The sequence below is a fragment of the Pinus tabuliformis genome, chromosome 4_2, assembly GCF_031772625.1.
Source record: "Pinus tabuliformis cultivar Carrire ecotype Pingquan chromosome 4_2, CPIR1, whole genome shotgun sequence".
NCBI lineage: Eukaryota > Viridiplantae > Streptophyta > Pinopsida > Pinales > Pinaceae > Pinus > Pinus tabuliformis.
The window spans coordinates 979831603-979850371 of record NC_142304.1 but is presented as its reverse complement, the minus strand read 5'-3'; positions in this window follow the sequence as shown (position 1 = coordinate 979850371).

Here is an 18769-nt window from a genome sequence, read left to right as displayed (position 1 = left end):
ACAATAGGTGTCCCGGTTCATCGTATCCTCCTCCCTTCTTCATCTATATAAGCTTGTCCTTATGCATTTGACAAGCTAGTCATGGAGTGCTAGTTCCAAGTTTATGAGTTCCGAAGTGCTGTAGTTTTGAGTTCTTGAGTTGTTGGAGTAATGCTAGAGAGGTTATGCTGCCGGAAGTCCGAGAGAGAGGTAGTCTACTGCAAGGCATATAGCTGCTCGCCCAGCCAGAGGAAAGGTTCAGCGTCAGAACCTTGGTTGTAACTTTTCCTGTCTATTATTAATTAATGAACGACTGTTATTATAGTTCCAATCTCATTGTCTATTATGGTGATGTTGATTTATTTCCTTTCTGACTGAAATATAGTTGTGCCTTGGTGGATTTTATGCTTGTATATGTTTCTTCCTTTGCATGTGCAGGTGTCCGTTTATGATCTGCTGGAGCGAGGGAGCGGGAATATCAACTTTGCTTCAACTACAGCGTTGGATTCCAGGTTGGTCTTCTTAATTCACCTTTGATGCATAACTAGGAACTTGCGTGGCAGCGTGGTTTGATTGTGGCTAGTTCTATTTTAGGCTAGTGGGATCGCCTCTGTCCGCAGAGGGGATTTACCTCACCAACACACATAATTCATATTTTTCTTGATACAAAACCTTTTTACAACATCCGAAAGCCCAAGAAGGGTCTCTTCGAATGTAAAATGACTATATAAACTCAATATTAATCTTAAGAGTCCATAATGGGGACTTTGAATAGTATAATGATGACCCAAGAATGAAACCCATGCTTTAACATGTCATTGTTAAAATAATAAAAATTATTTTCTTTTATTTTTTTGACAAGTACATTACATAATGACTCAATTACATTATTGAAGACTGAACATAGTTATTTTTCCAACAACAACTTGGATAAAATGTGGCTAATCATAATGGTCCTATAATTAGGTCCCGGTTTTACAGATAAGCACAATAAGTCTTTTCATCCAAGGCTTAGGGAAGTCTTGTTTCACTACCATATTGAGGAGTTTCTGTTAATGAGGGATGAGGATAGGCCTTCCCATTTTGATAATTTTAGCATGAAAACCTTCATATCCCTAGATTTTGCATCAAAATTTTTTATCTAGGTGGATACGAGTGGTCACCCACCTATTCCATTGGCTCACAACACTTTTTTTCGATCTTGGATTTTTTGTTTTGGTAGTTTTTAGGTCCTAAACATTCCAAGGAATTTTGAGACCCTAAACAACGTTTTATGGGGAAACAACTAATGATGATAAAATATTGTTCTTTTTAGATATACCTTTTCAATGGCTTATCATGTGTGACAAATGGAGGCCGCATACCAAAGTTATGACCCTAGGATGTTGATGTTCCAACTAACCCTATCGAGGCCCATAAGCCCTTTTCACTTCATCTCCTAGGGTTAGTTGTTTGGATGTTTAGGTTTTATTATTTCTTTTTCATAATAAAATTTCCTCATAGACTCAGTTCAACACATTTCACAAAGGCTCGTAGCTGTCACATCTCTTATTAGAGATAAGCTACCATTGTTTGATGTAGTTTGGTTTCATTTTGCTTGTTTAAAGTTTCAACATTTTCCATTTATTAATTGAGGTCAATTTTCATTGTATCTCTATGTTTTGTCTTTAAATATGTATTTCATTTCATTCCATTCATAAATTCAGATCATTGTTATCATAGTAATATGCTCTATCTCTATTTTCTATGCATGTCACCAATGAGGTTAGGGTATAAGGCATTGGGACTTGAACTGCTCTATCCTTGCAAGTACATCCTCACTAATCCTAATGGCCTCCCGTGGAGGAAGAAAATAAAGATGAGGGAGTAGGATATCTTATTGAATTATTGCTCAAAGAATCCCTCGAGTGACGAAGGAATGAGGTGATGGATATTTTTTTCTAGATCCTTCGGTCAACAGCAATAGGTGATGCATCTTCATCAAGTGGCCACTTTGGAGATGTTGCCTCATTTAAGGTATAAGTCAAAATTTGTATTCCTATATTGGAGGGCTAGATATATGCATATGTTATAGAAAAATGGTTAAATATTCTAAAAGGATATTTTTCGATCCATAATTTTTCTGAGAGAGAAACAATAACTTTTTCACTCCTTAACCTTTCCCCCCATGTCAAGGACTAGTCGGAAACTTACTATGAGAAAAGGGCCATAGGAGAATATTCATTATTTCAATTGCACCCACTTAGAACTCATTTAGGGATGTTGTTAAGAAACATTATTACCCTTTTGGAAGATACAAACAATAGTACATGAAATGGACCACACTACCCTAGGAGCCAAAGTTGACAAACAATGTTCATCCCTTGCGCACCAAGATGGGAATCGAGGACACTGAGTGACAAGTGGTGCTCAATTATTATGGATTTTTGCATAGATGCATCCAAACATAAGTGGAGTTCCCTTATTTGGAAAACCTACCAATATTCTATCAAAATCAAGCAAAAATTTCAACAGAAGAAGCAAGAATTTAGATCTATGAATCCTTCACAACATAGGCAATGCAAGGGAATATTTAAACCACAGAACAAAGGAAAATATAGGATGGACCTCCTAAAGGAAACCCATCCAATCCACAAACAAATAGTGGTAACAAGAATATCAAGAAAGCCACAAGAAATTGGTGCAAGTTCCACAATGTCCCCACTCATAGCAAAAATTAATGTCATGCAAAGAAATCGATGGTGGCCAAGCTAAAGGCTTCAAAGTTAGGTGCAGGTTATAACTCTATACCAAACCTAGACAAGGGGAAACATATCATTTATTTGGAACCCAATACCACATTTTCCAACACCAAGGTCCAATAAAGTGATCCCAATGATCCATAGGGATTTGAGCATCTCTTTCACTAACAAATGTGGCTGAAGGGTGCTCCACTATGTTTCATTGTCAATAGTGAGAGTGAAAATAACCTCATCTCATAAAAAGGTCATTAATATATTGGGCATGCTAACAACACCACAACTGCAACGATACACCATTAAGTGACTCCAACAAGGGATAATCTCCATTTCAACCAACAATGTTACATGCCCTTCAACATCAGACCTTTCATGTTATATACCTAGGGGGGATAATATGGGGTACCAAGGGAGGTACCCAAGGTAATAATGTAATAATGGGATGGGCCATAGTAATAAATAAGGTGGTTAACCCATGTCATGTAAGAGACCACAAGTAGTTAATAATAATGTAATGGGCCCATGGTATTAGTTGATGGTATGAGGGAACCATGATAATGACCCATGGTATTGTATGTATGAGGCCTATATAGAGGCTAGAGACTCCACTTGGGAGATAGTGAAGGAATATTGTATGAACATGCATATGGCTTGTGGAGTGTTCTCCTTCCTTAAGGAGTGAATGTATGGTGTTACCCTACCCTAAGGGTTTGATATCAATAAAGTGAATCATTTCTATCTTGTTATTTCTTGGGTTTATTTGCATTATCTTATATGTTTATATCAGATCTATAATATTTCTGGGTTAGATATACAACAATTGGTATCAGAGCTATTTCATATCAGATCTATAATATCTTTGAGTTAGATCTACAACAAGTGGTATCGGAGCACTTTCTTGGGCACAAAAGTGGAGATTTTCTTTTTATGTTTTGCAGAGTTTTGGGGGTGGCGACTTTGCAGGTCAGATCTGTACATTTTGGTGCAAGATCTGTAAAATACAATTAGAGATCTGGATTATTTGTGCAAAAAATTGTTAAATTCAAAAAAAAAAATCAGTTGAATCGGAGTCCGGATGAAGGAGATATCACTGATCTAAAAATCAGTGGGGTTGCAGACAATTTTCAGGGCAGCAATTTTGCGGCACAGATCTAGACGTTTTGGTACAAGATCTGCAAAATCTAATTGCAGATCTGGATTCTTTGGGAAAAAATACCCAATTTCAAAAAAAAAATCAGTCGAATCGGAGTCCGGATGAGGGAGATATCGCTGATTTAAAATCAGCTCTTTTTTCAGAAATTTTGGGTGACGGCGGGAGAGTAGCAGCGCAGATCTGAAATTTCAAGTGTCTGGATCAAGATTTCTACCACATGGGCAGATGCAGAATGATTGTTCCATTTCTAAAAACAGGTTATAATAGAGATTCTGAGCAATATTGACGAAACTGTGACAATTTCAAATTTTCGCCAAGTAAGTGAAATTTTTTCAAACCCTCTTCATGGAATATTTTACTGGAAAAGATGATAGCCCTACTATTGAAGAATTCATACAAAACATAAAGAAAATATTTGAGGAGAGATGGAATTTTATGGTACCACCTTTTTTGAAAGAAGAGGCCGCTATATGGTGGAACTCACTGGGCCATATAGCCTTGTCCAAATTCTCGAATGAAGAAATGGAAAAACTCCTTATGGACAAATGGTCTCAGACTAGAAAACAAGATAAGGGGAAACATGTGGGGTTATTTCCTACTGGTATATCTTTATTGCAGGTTCATGGATTGATTCAGAAAGAGAAAATCATTGTTTCTATAAATCCTAGTTGTAAGAAAAATCTTATAAGTGTTAATTTGGCAAAAAGATTGCAAGTTCCAGAAAAACTCATTGAAACTGCACAAGTTGATAATGAGGATGTTCAAGTGTACAAGGATTTGAAGATTTCTATGGATAAATATGTGTTGCATGGTGATTTTTATGCTTCAGATATGGATAACATGGATGTTGTTTTGGGATACCCTTGGATGGAATCAGTGGGTACCATAAATATTAATGTGCAGAAGAAATTCCTGAAGCTCTGGTATAAAAAGAAGAAAATTACATTACATGATATTTCCATTAATAAGCAGGTAGAGTCCAAGGAGGCTGAAGCAGAAGATGTTCCAGAGTCTGATGATGAGCTAGTAATGATAGATAATCAAACACAAACAGAGGTTGAAGCAGAAAAGACTACAGGTGCTGATACATCCGAGGACGGCTCAATGGTTGAAGTTATATTGGATAAGAAGACACGACAACAAGCACCACAACAAGGTGAATTAAAGAAAAAGACACCGTGGGTTAAAACTTCAACATATCATCACCCACATCACCCCACAAGAAAACAACCAACACGATGGCAAACAACTAGCTACAAGGACAACAACCCCCATATGATGGATAGCAAGGAGCCTAGATCCACCTACTACACATCAACACTGAAGAGTTGCAACGGTCAACTTCCATCTCAAGCGAGCGAGGCCCTAGCGAGATCGAGGGTTCACCTTTCTCTTGGATGGCTAGATGCACGTGCATGGTACCAGTGGACTACTCTTTTGAGTAAATCTTATTATTTATGTTCTTCCCATGTTTCGGGGACGAAACATGCTTAGGGGGGGTGGAATGTTACATACCTAGGGGAGATAATATGGGGTACCAAGGGAGGTACCCAAGGTAATAATGTAATAATGGGATGGTCCATAGTAATAAATAAGGTGGTTAACCCATGTCATGTAAGGGACCACAAGTAGTTAATAATAATGTAATGGGCCCATGGTATTAGTTGATGGTATGAGGGAACCATGGTAATGACCCATGGTATTGTATGTATGAGGCCTATATAGAGGCTAGAGACTCCACTTGGGAGATAGTGAAGGAATATTGTATGAACATGCATATGGCTTGTGGAGCGTTCTCCTTCCTTAAGGAGTGAATGTATGGTGTTGCCCTACCCTAAGGGTTTGATATCAATAAAGTGAATAATTTCTATCTATTTCTATCTTGTTATTTCTTGGGTTTATTTGCATTATCTTATATGTTTATATCAGATCTATAATATTTCTGGGTTAGATATACAACAATTGGTATCAGAGCTATTTCATATCATATCTATAATATCTTTGAGTTAGATCTACAACATTTCATGGATAAGGTATTGTGTGATGTTTCTCCCCTTGAATTTTGTGATGTTATGTTAGTCCAACCATACTTATTGAAGCATCATGTTATGTATGAGTCCAGACCCCATAATGTTACCAATATTTTTGGCAGAAAACTATATAGGATTATAGAGGTAGTCCTTCCTACTTCCATTTCTTTCATCTATGCTCAGTAATGTAGTAAGATCATTTCATTGTTAGAAATGCAACAAGATGATGGAGCTTAGTGAAAAGAAGTCGTCTTCACTAAGTGGGCCATAGGCTATTTTTGGCGCAAAGTCTATTTTTAGACATATGGATCATGGTCTATGAGTTGCAGCATGTTATTTGTAGATGATTGGTCATGTTGGTAAAAATAGTTGGACTTCTATTTTTAGACATATGGGTAGGTTTCTATTTTTAGACTACCAGGCTAAAAATAGAACAGTCGAATATTATTGTCTCATAATAATATTTGGACTATAAACATTATCTTATCCTCTTGGAGCACTTCAGTTTGAGCTACAGATGTGGCACATGCAACTGTCAGAAGGAAATACGCTTTCTTTGTGGGTCAGTTGAGCTATTGCATGTAGGACTTCAGTTAGAACTCATGTGGTTGAGTTTTGGTGGAGTTGATTGAGGAGTTGATGGAGTTGTGTTCAGTTTGACTTGGTTGAACTAGTTGTATTTAGTCTAACTGCAAAATACACTAGTGATGAGTGATGTGAATTAATTATTAATTAATTCACTAATTATTAACTCATAAAGCAACTAAAGAATACATCAATTAACTCAGTGCATGTACAATTCAGTGGAGACAGGTGTTAGAGGTTGAGATTGCTATTAGTTGTGATTATAGTTGTGCATGAGTTTTTCACAATCAATGGGATTGATTAATGCCAATGAGGATTGCGTGGTTTAGCCAAGGAAATACGAGCTTGGATCAGCCATTCATCACTATTCTCATGCAGGATTGCACAGTGGGGGCAGGCAAGCAGTGGAGGAGATTTGAACTTGTGATTGATTCAGATCTGAGCTAGTTTGTGTGTAACAGGTGGAGATAGTACTAAGTACTTGTGAGGAGTATTGTACTATGTATTGTTACATGTTCTCAATCAATATAATATACTGATAGTGTGGGGTTTTCAGCTGTATGCTATCCCCGGGTTACATACTGTGTTAATGTGTGCATGCGATTGATGTTTCATTGATTTTAATGCTGCTAAATTGATGATCAACGTAGAGGAGGTTATGTATTATGCATGTATTCCACAATAGTGTATAATCGGGATAATCTCTGTGAATAAGTGTCATATTATTCAAAATTTCTACATGGTATCAGAGTTGTTGATCATCAGATCTACTATTCAGAAAGTGTTTACATTTTATTTCTTCAGGCAGAGTCTGTAATCGGGCCAGGTAGCCTTTGGATTCATCCTTCCTTTGGAAGGTGAGATATCCGGTAAAATCCCATATAGTCAATCTCTGTATGAGAAATAATTTGTTCTCACGAATTTTAGATCAGAAGCGGTTGAGTTTTGAGCTTGTGGAATTCGAATTTGCAGTAGTGTTTTCTTGGTGTCAACCTTGCAATGTCTTTCAACGGATTGCGATTGAAGTATGCTCTTCAGGGCAGCTCGAACTATATTGCATGGAAGGACAGGATGGAGGTAGTTTTAGATTATAATGGGCTGAAGGAGTTCATAGAGGCTGAGGTCCCAAAGCCTACTAATGCTGCTCACGTTGAGGTTTGGCAAAAGAAGACAACAAAGTTTCGAAGGATTCTATTGGAGGGCGTGAAGGATCACATTGTATCCAGCCTGCATGGAAAGGCTTCTCCATATTTGATGTGGAAAGCGTTGACAGATCTATTCCAAAGCAAGAGAGACCAGAGGAAGTTGTCACTCAAAGATAAACTCAGAAACATTAAGTGTGAGAATGGAGATAGTATGCCCAAGTATCTCACGAAGTTCACCCAATGTCGGGATGAGCTGGGAAGTGTGGGGGTGACTGTCGATGATGAGGACTTGGTGAGCTTGGCTCTCCTTGGTCTTCCGAAGAGTTGGCATTCCTATCAGGACTCTGTCAATGGTCGGGAGAAATTGCTAGGATGGGAGAGACTTTGGTCAGATCTTGTGCAAGAGGAGATCAGGCGGAATACCAGGGACAGATCTTCATCAAAGGCATCTGATGAAGAAAATTGCGCTTTGGTTGCCAAAGCAAAGAAGGGGAAGGAGAAGGGTTCTCTTTCCGAATCCAGTTCTTCCAATGATGGGAAGAAGGTTGACAAATCGAAAGTGAGATTCTTTCGTTGTCATGAGTTGGGCCATTATGCTACTAATTTCCCAAAGAAGAAATCCAAGAAGGGATTCGGGGAAGGATCTGAAGGTGAGGCACTTGTTTCACAGTTTGAGTTGGATTTCACACTCTTCGCATGCATGGTTTCATCCATGGTGGGAAGTGGTTAGTTTCTTGACAATGGAGCTTCTTTCCACATGACCGATGACAAAAGTTTGTTCAATACTTTGGAGGAAAAAGATCTCCAGATACTCATCGCGATGGGTAATGATGAGAAGTATAGTGTCTGAGGTGTAGGCACGGTTATTTTTTAGAGGGAGCATGGAGCTCGCCTTACCTTGACTGATGTCAAGTATGTACTAGGACTGAAGAGAAACTTGGTGTCGATCGTGATGTTGGAAGACAGAGGCTGTGATGTAGTCTTCATTAAGGGAAAGGTTTTCCTTAGACACATCATCACTAGACAGGTGAAGTAGATTTGTTTCACGGGTCAAGAACCTGTATGCTCTTGAGGTTCAAGATGCATGCAAAGCCTTGAGCAGTGAGGCAACTGATGGAGACTTGGTGGTTGAGAGGGAGTGTATTACCCTCAACATGCAGAGCCAGAAGAAGTCTCAGACGATGGTGGAGGAGCCACCATTGGTGCAACAACTTCAGGAGGTTGTGGAGCAGCCACAACAAGGGAAGCTGAGAGGAGATCGAGTAGATACATCTACTCATGCAGAGACCTCTAGTAGGGGAAACTTCGAGCCAGGTGGGCTGAGGGATCGCATGCAGCCATACCTCCAGGTAGGAGGTGGGGTGATGTGGATTGATCGTCCCAAGGAGGAGGGGCAAGATCCTTGAGGTACCCAACCTCTTGGATGAGACCTTGCTACAAGAGCCCCGATGTGGAGTAGCAGGAACTGACTGATTGGGTAGAGACAGATGCGGATGGAGCGGCAGAGAGAGCGAGGTGGCACAGAGAGGTGTGCAATGGTGCGAGATGCATGGAGATGTTGCAGTAGCGTAGATGTTAGAGAGGGAGCACTTGTCAGCAGCAGGTAGAGCTTCAGCATCAGAGTATGTTCCTAGCCCAATAGAGTGGTCAGTTGGGAGTGTTTTTGTTCCAAGTGTTGTTGGAGCAAGTGGACCGGGGAAATGTGTTGCATGCAGAACATTCCAAAGTTGTAGGATAGGGGTTGCAAATAATCAATATCTTGTTGAGAGGGAGTGTTGAAAATGCAACAAGATGATGGAGCTTAGTGAGAAGAAGTCGCCTTCACTAAGTGGGCCCACAGGCTATTTTTGGCGCAAAGTCTATTTTTATACTATGTCTATTTTTAGACATATGGATCGTGGTCTATGAGTTGCAGTATGTTATTTGTGGATGATTGGTCATGTTGGTAAAAATAGACGGACTTCTATTTTTAGACATATGGGCAGGTTTCTATTTTTAGACTGCTAGGCTAAAAATAGAACAGTCGAATATTATTGTCTCATAATAATATTTGGACTATAAACATTATCTTATCCTCCTAGAGCACTTCAGTTTGAGCTACAGATGTGGCACATGCAGCTGTCAGAAGGAAATATGCTTTCTTTGTGGGTCAGTTGAGCTATTGCATGCAGGACTTCAATTAGAACTCATGTGGTTGAGTTTCGATGGAGTTGATTAAGGAGTTGATGGAGTTGTGTTCAGTTTGACTTGGTTGAACTAGTTGTTTTTAGTCTAACTGCAGAATACACTAGTGATGAGTGATGTGAATTAATTATTAATTAATTCACTAATTATTAACTCATAAAGCAACTAAAGGATACATCAGTTAACTCAGTGCATGTACAGTTCAGTGGAGATAGGTGTTAGAGGTTGAGATTGCTATCAGTTGTGACTATAGTTGTGCATGAGATTTGCACAATCAATGGGATTGAGTAATGCCAATGAGGATTGCATGGTTCAGCCAAGGAAATACGAGTTTGGATCAGCCATTCATAACTATTCTCATGCAGGATTGCACAGTGGAGGCAGGCAAGCAGTGGAGGAGATTTGAACCTATGATTGATTCAGATCTGAGCTAGTGTGTAACAGGTGGAGATAGTACTAAGTACTTGTGAGGAGTATTGTAATATGTATTGTTACATGTTCTCAATCAATATAATATACAGATAGTGTGGGGTTTTCAGCTGTATGCTTTCCTCGGGTTACATACTGTGTTAATGTGTGCATGCGATTGATGTTTCATTGATTTTAATGCTACTAAATTGATGATCAATGTAGAGGAGGTTATGTATTATGCATGTATTCCGCAATAGTGTATAATCGGGATAATTTCTGTGAATAAGTGTCATATTATTCAAAATTTCTACATTCATAGACTGGGAAATTTGTCTTCTTCCTAATTTTCTCTCAGAGTTATCAGGATAAGACCATGGCCACGTCCATGGCCTCTACATAGGTATACTTCATGCAGTAGCGACATGTGGATAAGGTCAAGGAATAGTACATAGAGATATTGTCCTCACCCATGAGGGTACCTTTGCATTATCATGTCAAGAATTCAATTGATATGCCCCCCAATTCACCTCTACCCAATGGGCCAATCTACCACCAATTTCTTCTAGAAAATGAAGAAATTAAGTGGCAAATCCACGATCTTCTACAAAAAGGGAAAATTTGACCAAGTTCCCCACCTTGTGTGAGATCAATTGTACTTGTGAAAAAGATGTTGATACCTATTCTTTATCCTTTAATTTTGTAATATACTACAAAATCTGTTTGCCTTTGTCATGATCGATCATCCCTCAATTTGACCACTAGAAACCGTGGATTGTCAATGTGTTTTACAACCTTGGCCGAAAAGGGGAGGACAAAAAAGTTTTTAACACATATTTGAGGACCAAAATGATTTCTATGCCTACAACTTTGGTATATTGGCTCAATTTATGGTGCATTTCCTTAATTCAATGTCATTGGTATACTTGTTTTTCATTATGGTTTTAATAAGAAATTTGGAGCTCTTATATTATGTAGTTCCCAAAAGGATGGAAAGGACAATGGTTACATGTATATATGATAAATTTTAATGTTAGCTGCACTCAAATGCTTTTGAGAAGGTGAAAACATTTGGTTGATATATGTTCGGAAATTTTGTGTTATATATATCTATATATATATATATATATATATATATATATATATGTATATATATATATATATATATATATATATATATATATATATATGTATGTATGTATGTATGTATGTATGTATCTATATATATATATATATATATATATATATATATATATATATATATATATACATGATAATGATATTTCTAAGACAACACATAACTCATCATTATATATGTCCATACCTTCACATTGTAATATTTTTTCGGTGATGAAATGTTATATGATTTGCTTTAATATATGATAGTTTCAATTTGGTATCTTTTCACGATGATTTGGATCAAAATTATGCTGTGTCATGAGAATAATGGTTGATTTTGGTGATATGCCCACTGATTTTTCATTTTGCTTGACAGTTGACACATACATGTGTTGAACTAGAATTGTTTTGTTTTGAGTTATATGGGACAAAATCCATGTTGAGGTATTCAATGCACTAACTTGGAGAGTGCCATCTGTCAAGTTATTTAATGATCCATTATTGAAACCCTACAATGCCTTCCCGCTGTGATTTTTGTTCATTGTTCAGTTTTCAGGGCATTGATTATTTTATGGTCCATCCCAGCATTTGGTTTTTACTAAGGCTTTTTACTACTCAAAGCATCTTAGCTTCAAGATCTATATCCTTGTCTCAGAGTAAAGTTGTGGAGGTATATTTGTTGAATTTTGGAATTACATAGGTAATCATAATGGTTAATTGTATAGTTCATTGTGTTTTTCAATAATTAGTTTTCCTACCTCTGCCTTCTAGTTTCCCTTGTCCAACTCCCAGTCACCCCATGGCCATTATTTATCTCTCTATTGTTATATTTCAAATGTATGAAAAAATAAAGGGTATTATACCCCTATCCTCACATAGCTTCAATTCTTCCTTCTGTTTGGGCCTCTCTACCTTGCAAAATAAAAAAAGTCAAAACCATCTTCTCCATATTTTTTTTTAAAATATTCATAAGGGGCATGAAACCCTTGTTCCACTATACAACTATTACATTCCCTCACAAGTTCTCAAACAAATGCAAAAAATTGAATCTTTTCTCATGCTCTATGTAAACAATCTTATGCCTATATTTGAGAGTTCAACCTGCTATTGCAAAAACCATTGAAAGCCTCCATTTCCATGTAAATTCTTGCAAAATTTCCCATTGAAAGTATTGTAAGCTACAACAATGATACAAAGCTTTGTTATTCGGGTCACATGAAACCCTTATACTGATTGTTACCATGTGCAATATGAAATTTCATTATAGGTTTTATTTTAAATACATGGCCATAAGTTGTAACGACATAGATTATTCATTATGTGCAAGCTTTCAAACGTCAATGGCATGATTCCCTTGCATAAAATTATTATTGCATATGTGATTTTATCCTCCAGTTGTTAATGCAATTCTTGAAGGAAGTTTCTTATTCATTGAGGCCTATAAAATTTCAAAAAAGGGTAAATTTTTCTATCATTGTAGAATGAAAAATATAAGGGGAACCATAACGAAACTTTAAATTTCTATTTATTTTTCCTCAAGAAAAATTGAAAATTTGCTTCATGGTGGTAAGGATGAATAATATGACCTCACTAAGGATGGCCTAGTCATCTTTAAATACATAATTTACGTTCCAAATAGTGATGAATTTAAAATAATGATAATGAAAGAGGCCCATGTTAAGCCTTATTCAGGCCATCCAAGGTATCAGAAGACCCTTACAACCATTAAAATATGTTATTATTGCCCAAATTTCAAGAAGAAAGTGGCTGATTTTGTGGAAAAGTGCATAGAATTCCAATAGGTAAAGGTCAAGCGGAAGCATCAAACAAGATTATTGCAGCCTATTCCCATTCCAGAATGGAAATGGGAGGTAATTTCTATGGATTTTATTGTAATATTTCCTCAAACATCTAAGCAACATGATGAAATCATTGTAGTAATCAATAAGCTAAGAAAGGTATCTCATTTTATGGCATACATGTCGAATAACATTGCTCGTGAAGTGGAACAAATGTTCATAAAGGATATTTTTAGGCTACATGGTATCCTCAAGAAAATTATGTGAGATAGAGATGATAGGTTCACTTCAAAGTTTTGGAAGGACCTATTTGCAGGTTTGAGGACAAAATTCAGAATTAGCACATATCATCCAAAAAAATATGGGAAAATAGAGAGGACAAATAGGATCATTGAAGACATGTTGAGGATGTATGTGATGAACCATGCAAAGAAATGGGAGGAGTACCTACCACGTAGATTTTTCATACAACAATGGATACCAAGAAAGCCTCAAGAAGAGTTTATTAGAGGCATTATATGGGAGGAGTTTAAATACTCCTATTAGTTGGAATGATCTAGTGAATAGGGTCCTTATTGGGCCTGATATGCTCAAGGAAATGGAGCAACAAATTCAAATCATAAAGTAGAATTTGAAAGTGACACATGTTAGGAAGAAAAACTATGTGTATCAACATAAGGTGCATAAAGAGTTCCAAGTTAGGGAACATGTTTATTTGAGAGTAAAACCAAAAAATAGTTCCTTAAAAATTGGATCATGTACCATGTTGGCACCTCAGTGTTGTGGTCCTTTTGAGATCCTTGAAAGGATTGAACTAGTGGCCTACATGATGTCTCTACCTCCAATAGTTAGAGACCATGATGTTTTCCATGTTTCTTTGCTTAAAAGATATGTGCATGATTCTAATCATAAGATAGATTGGTATGTGCTACAAGTGGAACTAGAGGGAGAGTTCTACCCATAACCATTGTGCATTGTATATAAAAGGAGTCTCATGCTCTAGAATTGAGCCACAAATCAAGTCAAAGTGTAGTGGAGGCACTTTGGGTGAGATGAGGCCACTTAGGAAATGGTTGACTCCATGAGATAAGAATATCCATTTTTGTTTTCTGGATGAGAAAAATGTATGTATAGTTGTAAATATTGTATAAAGTTGCACCTATAAATCTCCATAAGGCAGTATGTGTTTTTATTTTGTTTCCATGTGTTGTATATGGGCAAAAGAAAATTGAGGGCAATGTTCCTTCAGGGGGGGTGTGTTATGACAACCCCAACTTGGGTTTCATCATGAAAAATAAAATTTAAACATTTTACAAACTATATTAAAAGGGGTTGAGTCAAAAGGGACACAAATTCCATAGTTGAGGGGGATGGCTTGCTTTGGATATGTAAGGTTTCCTTATGCAAGAAATATGAACTCTTTGGACAACCATTAAATGTTGGTTTGGATTGCTTCTTAAATTAAAAAGGGGATGCAAAGAGAAATACACATGCCCGTGCACTTGAGAACCTCAAAAAGGAAGAATAGACAAGAAGTTTTTTGAAGACTAGACATCCTTGCAAGGAAACAAGGACAAGGAGTAAATCATTGTGCAGAAAGGAAAGTAGCAAAGAAAAATTGGAGTTCAACCTCAAAGATATTATCATCATTCCCTCATTCACTCAAGAGGCATAGCATCCATTCAAAAAACATTTAGCAGGAAGCAACATAAAAAATAACAGAAGTGAAAGGGATTGGTTCTCAGGTTCCCTCGATGATGTGGGTTGAGATACTAGTCTCTGGAGCCCTATAACAACTTGTGTTCCCTATATTCTATTGGTTGAGATAGAATACCTAGAGCCCTATAACAACTTGGGTTCCTTGGAGGCTATGGGTTGAGAGGGAAATATCTAGAGCCATGTAACAACTATGTTACCCTAGAGGCTATGGTTTGAGATAATAGTCTCCATATCCTAAGACATCTTGTGAAGAGGCCAATATTTGGGTAAAATATCTATGGAAATCATTCTTGAAGAGCTCATTATTTATGTCCTTGGTTTTAGGAGTGGATTCTAGACTTCTTGGGAAGGAGGTGAATCACTGGCACTACCATGGAGGGTGGAGGTGTTAAACCTCTAGATTCCCCATGTTGAATAAAGTTGCAACAAACAACTGGTGGGATTGAGGAGAGAGGTCTTCAGGAGTCCCTATTCAGCTAGCAGATGGAATTCAATCCCTTAAGCAAGCCCCTCAGTCTATGGAATATAGCTCGAGGGTGACAACTGTAAGTGAGCTTAGTTGTAGCCTTCTATGTTTAGGTGGAGAGTCCTTGTCCCAAACTCAGTTACCTTATAAATCAAAAGATAAGTGCTCTTATGTATATGAAATTCCCATGAATGCTTGTTCATTCTAGATTAAAACAATGTTTGTAAATGAATTGAATATTTTTTCATTTTTATGTGACATGGTATTGTAGAGATAGTTTAAGACTACACTCTATCATTATGATTCGAAATGGTATAACGTGTTATGTCTATACTTAAGAAGTAGGATCATGTTACATTTCTGGGTTGAAATGGTGTGCTTAGGAGATACATGAATGTGCTTTGTATGACTGCACAAATAAAATATATTGTGAAGCCTTAAATTCATTAAAAGGATCTATATGGATCTAAACAGAAAAACATAACAAATATTGGAACAAGAATCTCTTTATTAATGAATAATGGTTACATTGACGATGCCTATTTAACAGGGTGTGCGTGCGCGCGCATATTAGCTACTAACCTATGAATCAACTTATGAGGAATTGTGCTAATGCAGAGGAGTCTTTCCTCTTTCATATATAACAACTCGTGATCCTTAGATGAAGGCCTCCCCAACCTTGCATTTTCAATAGCATATGCTCTTTCCTATAGGCATTGATGGTAATGGCTATGCATCCCCACTAATAGACAAATTCCCTTGAAGCCCTTGAGAGGTGCCATAGAGCCACTTACAAGATTTCTTAGAAGCATAGAGACCCTGGCATGTGGTAGGAGAGGTGAAGGCCCTTCAAGAACTCACAACAAGTCATTAGCAAAGGATGGTCTAAATATCACTACCGTTGGCATGCCTAAAATTCCCTATCCTGATACAAGGAATTTTTGAAGGCCATGAAACCATTGGAGTGGCTTTGGCCTAATCTCAAGAGTGGTAGTGCTGATGGGTGCTTTACTAAGCTACGACTATCATTATCAAATGTTGGAGTAGATCTCGATGTCTACAAAAACATGACAACTGAGACATGGTCAAATAGACTAGTGCAAGGCTATAAGTGCAGAGAGGAGACGAGGTCTCTTGATAACCACTGATACCAGTGATCTAAAATGATCATAAACTAAAACTGATGTAGAAATGATTAGCCATTTATGATTTGAATGTTAGCTGAAAAGTGCGGAAATTGAGGAAAACTACTTGAGAAGATGACTTTACGACAACTAATAAAATACAAGATAGATGCAAACCAACAATGAAAACAATGAAAACATAGTGATAACAGACAACGAATTGATGACAGAGTTCATCCCTGATGGAATACGTCTCTGGGTCCGCTTTCAAGATGGGCGACCGTTTTTATTAGGAATGAAAATAAGGAGTTGATTACACAGATATTTGATCAATATGAATGTGAATGCAGTGTTGGCAATATGATACATATGTTGTACTTGATGGCAACCACTCATCTCAGATAATAAATTATAGTGTAGAGAAAATTTCACGCACTTTTATGCAGAGAAAAGTTTATTTCATGTAGAGAAAAGTTCACGCACTTTTATGTAGAGAAAAGTTTATTTCATGTAGAGAAAAAGTTCACGCACTTTCATGCAAGGAAAAGCACATATATGTTGGAGAACTTACCTTTGGTCCATGGTAGTTCGTCCTTGGTATTTGAACCTATGAGGAAAAGTGCGTATATGTTGGAGAACTTACCTTTGGTCCATGGTAGTTAGTCCTTGGTATTTGAACCTATGAGGAAAAGCGCGTATATGTTGGAGAACTTACCTTTGGTCCATGGTAGTTAGTCCTTGGTATTTGAACCTATGGTTTTGGACCATGGTACGCACTTTCATGCAAGGAAAAGCGTGTATATGTTGGAGAACTTACCTTTGGTCCATGGTAGTTAGTCCTTGGTATTTGAACCTATGGTTTTGGACCATGGTACGCACTTTCATGCAAGGAAAAGCGCGTATATGTTGGAGAACTTACCTTTGGTCCATGGTAGTTAGTCCTTGGTATTTGAACCTATGGTTTTGGACCATGGTACCTCGTCAAAAGTGTTGATCTCACGTAATTTCATGGTTGGTTCATGGTATTAGTCCGACAGTTTTTGATCCTATGGTTTTGGCCCGTGGTATTGCATCCAAAAGTGTTGATCTCACGTACTTTCATGGTTGGTTCATGGTATTAGTCCAACAGTTTTTTGATCCTATGGTTTTGGCCCGTGGTATTGTGAAAGGCCTAAGACTATAAAAGAGGAAGGAGATCATTTGGCAAAGCATCTTCTGAATTATCGAATATCTGATAAAGTTCTAGATCTGGAATATTGTGATTGGGTTTTGGTGCAGATCTGGATCTGAATGAAGAAGGAACCTGAGCGTAAGGAGAAGGATAAGTTCTATTGACGGGTCAAAATCTTAAGGCTGGAATAGTGGTATCTCTATATGATCTTGATCTGTGATATGTGGCATACGCTTGATCTATAAATCTAATAATCTGGGTTTGAATTATTGATGCATGTTTTATTTTACACATGTTATGATCTGGGTATGTCTGATGTAACAACTGCAAAGTTATAAGGAAATATTTGCAGATCTGTATGCGGGTTGGATTTGGTGAAATCAGAGATTGATGATGCAAGTGTAGTTGATGGGTTTTTGATGTTCTTGAATCCAGTTTGAAAATTTATGAAAAGTGGTCCTTGAAAGAAAAGAAGTAGGGGGTTGTAGCTCCCTTTCAGGAGAGACTGGAAAACGAAAGAGAGTTGTAGCTCTCTGCAGGTTGCAGCTTGCGTACTGGTAAAGGACTGCACCAGTACAAAACCATTGTAAAAGGAGTTTCTAATTTGAAAGAAGATAGAGACATATTGCAGAAGGTGGTTTTCACCCACATTGGGTTTCCACCTTACATCTTGTGTTCTTTGGTGTGACTATCTGTTTTCTTTGTTCATGCTCATTATTTTATGGTACTGACATGCAAAAATAATTCAAAGAATAAATAAGGAAGATTTATTAAAAGAACTTGATAATACTGATTCACCCCCCCTCTCAGTATTATTTCCAACAATTGGTATCAGAGCAAGTCCTTCAGAGAAGCTTGATCGCTTGAAGGAAGATCATTCATCATGAGCAACTACGAGAGGGAAGCATCAATCAGGCCACCAATTTTTGATGGGACAAACTTCAATTATTGGAAGGTAAGAGTTACTGCCTATCTTCAATCTCTTGGTACAGAAGTTTGGGATATCATAGATACAGGCTACACTTTTCCTTCAGCTACTCCTACAGAAACGACCGAAAAGAAGAAATATGAAACAAATTCTAAAGCAGTCAATACTCTGCTGGGATGCTTATCTCAAATAGAATTAGTGAAGGTTATGCAATATAAATC